Here is a 12,720-nt window from a genome sequence, read left to right as displayed (position 1 = left end):
ATCTATACCAATTGTCTGTTTTATAATACAGTACAACAAGAAAACAGAAGAAATGTGTTTGCTGCATCAATAACAAGAAAAAAACTGAAAATAAAAAAGTCCATCATTTTTATGGCTGCAATCACCAGTTACTTGGTGGGTGGAAGCATCAAAGAATGACGTCTGTTTTTAAACAATCACTCTGTTGTGACTCAGACGCTGAAGTGTGTCTTTTTCAATAGACATGACTGCAAGACTGTGAAGTCTTTTCTGACCCATTGTTTGACGCAGCCAGGAGTGCAGCCGACGCAGTGCACTAAAGGACGTTTCGCATGAGCAGCTGCTGACAGTCACTGTTAGGGCAACTTGGATGGTTGCCTTCAGAGAGGGAAACATGTCTGAATCAAGGAGGTTGTACGCAGACAACACATTCAGTGCGTGAACCCACAGTTGCCTCCAGGACAAAATCCTCCATTTTCCTCTGCTTGTGCCTTGTCTTGGCACCTGGTTCAGGGATACTGTGGGTGTTACACAGGGCCTTGGTTTTCTCATACAGCTCTGTAGCAAATGCATCTGAGTGTTTGCCCTTAAGTGTGTCACACACAGCTTGTTTGCAGATAAAAGCTTCTGCCAGGTCTAAATTCTCTTTCTGCAGGAGTCCTTCGGTTACAGACAGAATCGACTGAAACATCAGTAGTGCATAGACTACTGAGAACTTGTAGAGCTTTGCTCTGAGACCAACAGCTATGGGGGGTCCAATTGCAGATAGGTACTCCAAAATGGCAGGCAATGTCTCAAGAACTGCACTGATTGATCACAAATTACATGCCCAGCGAGTGTTTGAAAGTTGCACAAGCTCAGTTTTTGTCAATCCAAGCTTTGCCTGAGTCTCCATGTCAAGTCAAGTCAAGTCAAGTTTATTTATAAAGCACATTTAAAAACAACCAAGGCTGACCAAAGTGCTGTACAATAAAATACAAATATAAAATACAATAAAACACAAGTACATAGACACCTCACTGATAAAAACAATAAGTTAAAACAGTAAGTTAAACCTTGCTAAAAGCCAATGAGAAGAGGTGAGTTTTAACAGCAGTTTTAAAAGTTCCTAGGCTTGTGGAGAATCTGATATGAGGAGGTAAACTGTTCCACAGTCTGGGTGCAGCCACAGCAAAAGCCCTCTCTCCCTTAGTCTTTAATCTGTACCTGGGAACATCTAAAAGCATCAGGTCTGCTGACCTCAAAGATCTCCTGGGGCGGTAAATGCTAAGAAGCTCTGCCAGGTAAGGAGGTGCAGTACCGTTGAGAACCTTAAAAACCAGCAGTAAAATTTTAAAATCAATCATAAAAGCAACTGGGAGCCAGTGGAGAGAGCAGAGGACCAGAGTGATGTGGTCTCTCTTTTTGGAACCGGTCACCATGAACTTATGATGATTGACTAGGGAGGTGCTGAAGAAAGAATACAAACACTCCAACAAGCTGAAAAGCTCCACAGCCTCTGGGACAGCCTTGCAAGTATTACACAAAACCAGGTTGAGTTGATGAGCATAACAATGCACATAGATAGCCTCAGGATGGAGCCTTCTAAAATGTGGTTGTACACCTCCAGTGGAGCCACTCATAACGGCTGCACCATCATATGTTTGTGCTACACATTTAAGCTCTGCAAGACCATAGTTTTGGATCTGCTGCTGAATCTCATTTGCAATGGACTGGGCATCAAATGATTTTATCTCTGCTAGTGCAAGGAAACGCTCCTTCACTGCCCACTCTGACACGTACCTGACACAAACAGCTAACTGCTCTTTCTTTTCATCCCTTGCCTCATCTGCCATGATGGAATAGACTTTAGACTTTGTCATTTCAGATAAAATGACACTAGTAACTTCCTGGGCACAACAGTCAATCATGTCATTCTGGGATGTTGGCGAGATATACTGTGCATTTGATGGGGGATTATGTTTTTGAAGAAAAGGATCAAACTCCTTCAAAAGCTCCATGCACGCAAGAAAATTCCCTGTGTTTGGGCTGTCTTCACCTTCATCATGGCCACGAAAAGGGAGTCCCTGTCTCCCTAACATAGAGGTGACTGCAACAATTCGTCTGAGATACTCTCTTCTTTCAACTATCTCACTCACATTTATCATCTGTGCAACGTTTCCCTGTTTGCTAGTTCACTGGTAGCTTTTCCATGTAAGAACACTGCCCTTACGTGTTTGTGCCATCTCATGCTATATATATATATATATCTTTGATCTCTCTACTTTCTAACCTTGACTCTCCTAAATAAAAGCTCAAGTTAAACAGGTCTTATATGTTGTACCGTGACTGAAATGTTTCATATTTCATATCCATATTGAGTTCCATAACATTCTAATCAGACTGTCTGCCACACAAATGACTCCATCCTGTCAAATCTTTGACTCACCTCTCCAATAGAGGTCTCTCCCCTCTCCCTCTTTGTGATTCTCTGCCCTGACTCCTACAGGTTAATGGGGATGGAGGAGTGATTGATATTATTTCCACTGATGATAACCATACCTGAATGAGCTCAGCTCGATTTTTCAGAGCTAAAACAAGTGACAAAAATTAACATTATGCTACCAATTTAACTTAGTGCGCTAGCCAGGTTTTTATTTATCAAAATGGGGAGCACCTGGTTCATTATTTACATGGGACTCTCTGCTGTTAGCTGGAGCTAACTAATTGTTACTACCAGCCAGTGATGAAGACTTACTTTCTTGAAAAACTTATATATCCATGTATCCATGATTTCTTGCTGTTTGCCGCATGTACGCTAGTGTTTCTGCAGGTGTATACGAGCGGAGTGTAAAGTAGCAGTGAAACGAGGACTGGATTTTCAGTAATGTGGATGTCCACTGTGAACAACTGGAACGGATTGGATAACGAAGCACTGACGCTACCTCAACAGTGTAAAGTGAAAGGGACCAACCGTGTTATGATCATATTTATGTGAATAGCGACAGGTTTATATTATTATTTCTTTAAACTCATATTCCTGCATCTTTATATTGAATTTGTCTGCAAGTTCTGTAAAAAAAAACAAATAAATAAATAAAAAAAATAAATAAACACCAAATTATTTAGGGGGGCTTAAGAATATTTTAGGGAGGCTTAAGCACCCCTAAAATAGACCTAACGACGCCACTGGGGTGAAGTGTCTTGCCCAAGGACACAACGGCCGAGACTGTCTAAGCCAGGGCTCGAACCGGCAACCTTCCGATTACAAGGCGAACTCCCAACTCTTGAGCCATGATCTTAGAAACAGTAAGCATGTTTCTGTCATGGTCCCCGTGTCTGCCCGGCCAGCTCCACAAGGCCACATGTGTTTTGTGTACATTCTCCTCTCTCCGCCCCGCCAGGGCGGAGCTCACTACAGGCTCCCGCCCTTGGCACACACACCTGCATCTCGTCAGGCTCTAATTATGGGTTGGACTCTTAAGGCCGGGACGCAGACGGTCTCACCGCTGGATGATTGTGCTAGACACGTCAGTGAACCTCAGCCTGGTATCCTTAAGCTTTGTGAACTTGCTGTGATCTCTGTGTAACCTTATTTTCTCCTGTGCACAACCTGTTGTTTGAACCGTTGTAAAGAAGAGGAGCTAGCGTGTATGTGATTCCTTTCCCGGACTTCCCTTTCGGACCCAGCACCCCCGCTATCCCCTCACTGTATATATAGCTGCACCTGGTGACTGTGTAAATAAACGTTGTTCCCCCCTGAACTCTGCTCTGCGCCTGAGTCCTACTACACCACATGACCGTTTTTGACTGCACAGAGCCCTGTTTTCACCTGGCTGTAGATGTATAACAAAAACCAATAGTACATTTTGTCTTAAACATTATGTAGGTATAAGCTAATATAATCATTGTCTTTCATTTGCTCTCACTCAATAAGTCTTTTTTGTTACATCTTACTTTATCTAAAATAGATATTTCTTTACTTTGAGCTCATTAGAAAAGCACTAAACATACATAGAAATCAACTCATCCGTTTTGGGCTTTCCTATACAGGCACCCCAGATGAGTAAAAGTAGGACACAAAAGAAATACCTGTTTTTCTTCTTGAAACACACCAGCAGAGAAAATCCAACTGCTCTTGAATAAATCTGCTTGAAAAAGCAAATATGCATACAAAATTATCATGCATACAGTATTACCCAAAAGCAATAATAAGTAATGGTTAGTGTGTTATGTGAAAATAGGCCACTCTGGAAAGCATAAATATCTGAAATGCAATCAGCTTGTATTTGAATTAGATTTAAACTGTCCAGGCGCAAGAGTAGTTCAACCTTTATTTCCAAGATTAGAAAGGTTTTAACACAGAGAGTTCATTCAGAGTGTATTCCACTGCAGGGCACCCAGGTGCTCTGTTCTACTTCCTGCAGAGCCGTAATTACAAACACAGAAGCAATTAAATCCATGCAGGGTTATGTGTGTCTGTGTATGAGTGTGTGTGGGCATGCATGAGCATGTGCATGTGTTCAAACCTTTTTGTTTCATTTTATCATTTCCTTTTCATTGAGTCTTTGCTGAGTGTTTATGCAGATAGGTGCTATAGGAGTGTGTGAGTATTGACTGAGTATGCATGTATGAGTGAGTGCCAGAGACTGAGTGAGGAGCAGGCAATCAGAAAAGTATCAGATGACTGATGGCAATACTTCAAAGGCAGAAATATGGAAGAGGGAAATTTGATTCACATAAAATTTGAAAGTCTTATCCTTATAGATCTGCAGTCAATAAGCAAATTTCACAAAATTGAAAGTCATGTCACAGAGGAGGACAAATCAATTCAATCGACCTGATATATGAAGGCAGGCTTTGAACCCAATTTTGGTTTTAATCTCCCTGAGATTATGTAGCTTGACACAACACGTAAATAATTTAAAATTTTGTTTCTTTTTGTCTTGGGGTGTGGCTACTATGAGGTTTGAGTTCATTAAGACAGGCACTATGTCTATGTTTTTATCTGCTGAAATATAAATCTATAACCGGTAGTTAATGAAACAACACTTTTAAAGTTAAAGTACTGGATGTCATCAAAAACAAGCTGTATACTCAGAAGTGAGATATTACCACTGAATTTGATGTGGGGTGCTATTTATGCATTTGTTAAGATAAGGCTTTTTAAAAAACTTTCTTTTAACTTAATTAATAAAATTAGGTTCCAGTAAAGAATGCTTGCATGTGTAATTAAAGTCATTTTGATGTCTACATTCCCTGCAGGAAACAATTATAACACACATATTAGTAACATGTCACTTTCGAGCCATCTGTGAACTCGGACAGTAAGTGAAGGTGATCTCACAGGAGAATTCTCTGTAACTTCAAATGGATGATTCCTCTTTGTCTCTGCTATTGAGAACGCTCTGCATGCTCTAACAGTTTAGCGGTCTGTGCAAAGTACCTTGGAGAGAAAGATGACAATGAAGGCAGCGGGAGAGAGAGATAGGAGCAGAAAAGAGAAGGGTCAATCCCTTCCATAAAAACCAGACCTTTGGTGGTGTGCCAAGATAGTCAAGTGGTTAAATCCTCAGCCTCTCAATCCACATATGGGCTGCTACTGGCCCATCACTGAGTATCCTGTCTTCTCACTTGTATACCCCCATGCTGTTTCCAGTCATAATAATAAGTAACATATGCTGTATTGCAGGTATGGCCACTGCTAACTGAAAGAAAACCAGGTCATTAAAATGTGTCCCCTTGGAGAAAACTCAGTGTGGGTGCATTATATTAACACTGAGTTCCTTATTAGGAGTATGATGCTGATGCTGAACCAGTGTTGCACAAGCTGGGCTACTGCATGGAATTTAAAGTTAAGTCTTAAGCCGCTGCATGACACAACAAATGTGTGTCGTTACCGCAGCTGCTCGTTGCTTTGAACCTTATCTAAACCCTTCTGTGTATCCAAGTGCATTTCAAAATGACCAAAAAAGAGCATAAACTAAACAGTTCAGTGTGCAATTGCCAGAAAGTTCTAGAACAGACTCATTTTAGGAGGAGAGTTACAATCTTTCTCTCCCTTTCTCGCTGTTTTTAGAGTCCTTGAGATGCTCCAAAGGAGAGGTGTTATCTCCTGCAGAGTGAGAGGGGAAGATGCTCCTCACTACACCCATTCTCATACCTGCCGTGTTTGTAGATAGATAGAGGTATCTGTGTGTGCGTGTGTATATGTGTGCGTCGCGTGCAGTCGTCTGACTTTCAGCATATTTAAAGACCGAAAATGAGCCGTTGCTTTGAGGAATGTCTCCAAGGGTGCATGTGCCAGTGGGCAGACATATACACAAGATAATTCAGTCTTCTACACCAGAAAAAAAAAGTGTCCTAACAAATTAAATTCACCAGAGGCAGAAACTCCTGGGCTCAATTTCAACTCAATCCTAAATCCATGAAGGAATATGTAAATATATGCGCCACACAGAAATATTACAATGCTACACTGCTCCATCCAGTCACAAAATAAACTCACATCCAGCATCAAAGTGCTTTTAACACGGCAACCCAATTAGTGTGTGATTCCAATAATCTAACTCCACTGTAGTGATGTGAAGTTTACCATACCGCACACACACACACACACACACACACACACTACTTCTTACAAATTCCACCGTCACAGAGGGGCACTTACGCCCATTTTGTTCTTGTTTTGCTGCATAACTGCTGCATTTTGAACATTTCCCAGGCATATATTGCCAGAGACATATCCTGAACATGCAGCGGTGGAATATCCCACTGACAACTATACGATATGATGCTTTGTTGTCAGATGAACGTTTCACATATAAGCAAAAAAGTAGGAATGGAGTTTTTATGGAGAGGACAAAATTCTTGAAGCTTGTTAATTAAGCTGAAGCTCTGAATGTTAAGAATGCTACCTTTGGTTTGTTAAACCAGCTGGGGGCTGTCAGTTTTCTCCTCCCTTTAAAAGACAAGATGTAATACAATCTTTTTATTATGTAGTAGCTCTGTATTGCTGGCTTTTAAATGCTTTAAACACAATTCCAATGTAGTCTTAAATCACTGCCGTATCATGTTTTCTTAATGACATGAAAAGCTGTCCTCCCTCCCATCTCCATTAATGGAGCAGGCGTGCTTAGATAAAACGTGACAGCGTTCACAATGGTGGAATGATAAATCTCCATGAAGGTGGGGAGTAACACTGCTGCTACACGCCGAATACAACTGATTAAGCTCACAGTCAGTCAAGCACACATGCACAAATGTAGAGCACACAAATAAGAAATGCACACGCAAGCAAATGAAACTACTGTAGAAACACATGCCGAGATCAACAGGCATAAATCCTTTCTAATTTCCATGTGTCCTTGTGTTATGCTCACTGCCTCTGCCCACACTTTCAATCTGTGGGCTTTGTGCTGTAAATTGTCAGTTAATCGTTCATTGTTAATTGGTAATTAAGCACTAAGATAGCGCTTGCTGTTTAATATGTGATTGATATAATTGATGGCATAAATCAAAAGCACACGTGTGGGTGCATGTGTGAAAGCACCTGTGCTGAATGCTTCTTTATCAGGCTAAACTTAATGATAGCAAAACCTTGTGCTTTTGCTCTCGTGTCTGAAAAAGAGATCAAGAAATGAAAAATGAAAAGACCAAAAGGAAAAGGGATATTAATGTTTAACACAAAGAGAAAATACTGACAGATTCACAGACTGATAGGATGAGTAAGTTCAAATTAATATGTGAGGCAGTGGAGAGGAAACAAGGAAATAGGTGGTTTAAGGACAAAAGGAAGTGGAGCTAACAGAGAGAAAAGCTAGAAGGACACAAGCGAAGAGAAGAGAAAAGATGAAGCGAGGAACATTTAAAGAGGCAGCAAGCTAAAGGCTGAAATAAAATTGACTCGGGTGTTGTAACTATTCATCTATGCATCTTTATGGTGTGCAGGCTTACATTAGAATTCAAAAATAAGATGTATTTCCTATAATTATATAGGAGGATGACTCATTGTATTTTTTCAGCAGTAGAAAGAAACTTGCTTGGAATAAACAGAAAAGGAAGTGGGCAGTCAGCATGAGTGGTGATTGGAACAAAAGAGAAACCAGAAAAGGGAACTCGAAAGAGTACACCTAATGATTTACTAGCTGTATTATGTGACTGACAAGGGTCAAGTGTCTGGGGCATGCAGTGCAGGAAAACGAATACCGCCTACCACCCCAGCAAACAGTCTACAGCCAGCACTTAATAGCGGTTCCAAGTAATTTGCCCAAAGGGAGAGAAGCAACAGTGGCAGCAATAATAAATAATCCCAACCAAGAAGCTTTGCTAAGTCGAGCAAGGCTGGGTAATTGGTGAGACGTTAATATTTGATTAGCCAGTAAAGGCTAAAGTGACCAATGATAGCCACAAGCACCACTGTAAATGGGTGGGTCAAATGCAGTCTGAAGTGTGCGAAAATTGGAAGAAAGTTTATTTATGTATAAGAGAAAATCTGTGATATAATCAAGTGAGTCTTAGTATTCTTTCTGCAAAACACACAAAATAATGACAGAGTGCACTAGAACCACCCCAACCCCCCAAAAAGAACAATCTAGGTTTTAGTGCCACATGGATAAATAAATAAACAAATAAATAAATAAACAAACAATCCTCACAGGAGACTGTTCAGTAGCCTGCACTTAATAAAACAAGTTACATACAAATCTCAACTGAGGCCTCAGTCACACAGGTCTAGAAACTGCTCAGCAACCCCCTAGCAACTTCGGGTCACTAGGGAAAAATGTGTATTCCCTAACTAGTTGGTAAGTGATTGCTGGAGGTTCCTGTCTGCTGCCAGGTGATATTGGTGGCAAAGAATATGCTGCACCAAAAACTAACAGAGTGCCACAGTTGCCCACAGTTTGCATTTGAGATGCCAACTCATCTGCAAACATTACTCTCCAAACTGTAGTAACACTTCAAAAAGCACAACAGAAACAGAGGACATTTGCCTTCAGAGTAAAAGTTCCCTCTTGCCACTGCAATCAATACATTTCAAAAAGGGCAACTTTGACAGTGACCGTTCTTCATACATCGCACTTTTCAGTTTCACTACTGCGTTGTGAGAAGTTTGAATGGCAACTTTCTAGCTACCAAAGCAATCGCAAGGTGTTTTTTCACAGCATAACCGTCTGCAACCAAATCTACATGAGCAACTGCTAGAAACCTCTAGCAACCACTCACCAACCTTTTGCAGTATACACCCTAGCAACCAGTGGTTACCAGGGTGTCACTGATTGCTTACTAGGCCTGTATGACTGGGGTTTGAGCAGTTAGCTAAGTGACAGGTACTGCCAGCAACCTTCAGTACTCTCACAACCACAACCAATACATGTTTTTCTGTTGTGACAGATGGTCGCTGACAGGTCTCTACACCTGTGTGACTGAAGCCTAAAGCAATTTTGTGCTTTGTGTCATGACAAATTATTGATAATATCCAGATGAAAAGAATAGTTTATATTGCATATTGCGCACTGACATTGAAAGAGAATGAAAATTATGGGGAGAAATCAGGTAAAACAAAATTATTAGGTTTATTTATTGGTCCAGTATCCAGTGTCTGTTGTTAAATGTGTACAGTACACTTTCAGTACACATTTAACAACAGACATCATAACAAATTAAGACTGAAACAAGCTTGAGTAAGAGAAAAGGTAACAGAGAGTGAAAACGAGATATGACAACCGACACAATTAAATCTGAATAAGTAGCCAATATTTACAGGCAGCACATGTTTTTTTCTTGTCACCTGTGCCTCACATTGAGAGCCAGTTTGAGGCCTGACGCTGGTTTCTCCTCCTCTTTTTGAGATTACAGTTTTTTTCTGAGAGAACCTTATGCATAAAAACTGTACTAATAATAAACTTACCATTTTCATTTAACATACAAGTAGGAGCAGGTTATGTGTTCGAGTGTGTGGTTACTTAAAAGCAATGAGACTGTGCGCATAATGCTAGCCATCGGAGGTCATTCTTTGCAATGCGGGGGTCTGCCTCTCTTCAAAGCTCTGTGTGTCTTTTGAACATAATGGACAGAAAGAAGTGTTACTTTGAGGCTATAGGCACCAGGAGTTATAAAGAGCATTAGTAATTGCAATTTTTTTTTTATAACTTTAGCATTTCTTTTTCCTCTCAATTTTTAACTGGGGAAGGTACAAATTTGGATGAGTTTAGGCCACCCCTGAACATGAGCCAGTCTGACTCATAACCCATGTGTTAGTCTTTTTCAATTAAATATAAAAAAAAATCTATTTACCATTAAGTGCTGCATTTATAACTGTGTGTGAATATTGGCATTTACGTTTATCTGACTGTATAATCCCTTTTAAATGTTTATGATGGTGATAGCATGTCAGTTTTTACTTTTCAATGCAATTATTGACCAGCAGACCAGCCAGAAGGGAAAACTGAAGTTCACTGTTACTCTACTGTTTCTCCTATGTTGAAGCAGCTTGTCAAAAAACACCAGTCATTCAACCTTCTGTCTATTTGCTGACAAGTCACATTCACTGGATGCTGAATCATCATCAAGTTTGAGGAGCTTGATGGACTGCTCTCTAGTGTATATGTGTAACACTGAAAGCTACTAACTTTCGAGATAACTATAGAACAATTAAGGCAACTTTATTAGCACAAAATTCACCCACATCTTGAGATATTTTAATTTATATGTATAAAAACTGCTAATTGGACACATACAGTACACAGCGAGAAAGCACCACCGCTGCACATCCCACACGAGACAATGAGTCTGTAAATGACATCAGCTAGGATCTCACTGATGGAGCTTAGTGAGACACAGTAGTGATTGATGCCTGTTAAGCAACTGGAGTCAAACATGCACGCAAGCCACACACAACCTTAACACACAACCAGCATGCACAAAGACACATACATTTGCTCATCTCCTGACACTCAAAACACTGCCAACTGACAGCTAAGACACGCTCCTCTGACAGATCAAACCTGATTTACAATGCATGCCTTGTGTGCATGCATTGTGTGTGTGGGTGTGTGTGTCTGTGTGAATGACTGTGCGTCACTCTGTCAGACAGAGATGGGCCTAGGGAGTTAGGGGTCAAAATTGTATATTTTAAAGTGTCACATATCATGTCATTTATCTATCCAGCACCCGCTCCTGTTCTCCAGACACACCCACACACACACACACACACACACACACACACACACACACACACACACACACAATAAGTACCTACCTCTGGTCCTCCCATTCATTCCAATCTACAGGATAATCAATCAGCTCATTATGTCTTATTCTGTGTCTTTTCTCCTGTTGCTTTCCATCAGTGGAGTGCATCAATGTCATAACCTCAATTGTTAAGCACCAGAGTCAGTCCCACAGTTGATCTCTCGCCAAAACCAAGTGTGCCTGCAGCCTTTTGTTGCAACATGTAGGGCATGCGGAGAAAAACAGCAGGGAATGTTGTGCAGTAAAGGGTCTACTTGAGCAGGAATCGAACTTTTGGTCATTTGAGAGTAAGAAAGCTGCTATCGCCCTTTAAACACAGACATAGTGTTTAAAAAAAAAAAAAAGCAAAAGCATATAACAGAGTGCTAAACTTGCAATTTTAATGGAAGAATGGGCCAATATTTTCAGATGCTATCGTAAAGCTGGAAAGGAATGCAAAACTTGCATGACAGAAACTGAGTTTATGTAGTAGTGCAGTTAGATGTCTTCGAAACAACAGGTCTTTCTTTCCGTAATTTTGTAATGTGGTATGTATATCACTACAGTGGATTTCAAATCAGCAAACAATCAACACCCTGAAGTGAAGATTTTCAGCTTTAATTCAAGGGGTTTGACAAGAAGTATTAGATTAACTGTTTTGACATGGAGTCATTTTTATAGTATATTGCGTTTAAAGGCTCATAAGTAAATGGACAAATTAACATAATTTTAAATATAAGGATTGAATGGTCCTTTACAGTCAATGACCACCTGAAGTCCACTTGCTATCCAATAACAATCTAAAGTGCAGTCCAGTTACTTTTGCAGCATTCCCTGACTCTGAGCAGAGAGTATAGCCATGTACACTTCAGAATTCATCCTGCTACTTCTATCAGCAGACACATCATCCACTGGGAGCTATTATATGCCAATGCCATAACACTGCCTCCACCATATATTTGACAGATTATGTGAGATGCTACAGATCATGAGCTGTTTCCATCCTTCTCCATACTTTTCTCTTCTCATCATTCTTGTACAAGTTTATCTTGGTTTCATCTGTCCATAGGATATTTTCCAGGACTGAGTAGGATTTCTTTTAGATGTTTTCAAGCATAGTCTAATCAGGCCTTTCTGTTCCTGGTATCATTTGTGGTTTTCACTTTGTAAGATTGAGTGTTCATATCAGTCTTAAGCTTATCCTTTAACTGATCCCACTACATATTCTAACTAAGTTAAGTGTTCTTAACTTTGATTTTGAAAGGGGATTTCTTAACAATGGTAATTATCTTATCATACACTTTAGCTATCTTCTGTGGTCTTTCAGGTCTTTTGGTGTGGCTGTTGGTGAATGCATTCCTTTGTGTTAAGAATGTACCACATTGCTTATTATCCAATATGTTTACTTTTTTTTTTATTAGCTTACATTGACCTCCTTCTTTAGCATAAATGTCTCTTTGGACTTCATATTGAGAGTTACAGTGAAGAGATACCAAATCTGCACGTCTGCACGTCAATGACATATTGGTT

The sequence above is a fragment of the Mchenga conophoros genome, linkage group LG6, assembly GCF_057382185.1.
Source record: "Mchenga conophoros isolate Kocher_MC1m ecotype Shallow Benthic linkage group LG6, M_conophoros_male_GT1.1, whole genome shotgun sequence".
In the NCBI taxonomy this organism is placed as follows: domain Eukaryota; kingdom Metazoa; phylum Chordata; class Actinopteri; order Cichliformes; family Cichlidae; genus Mchenga; species Mchenga conophoros.
The sequence above is the reverse complement of the archived record's forward strand: the minus strand, read 5'-3'. Positions refer to the sequence as shown.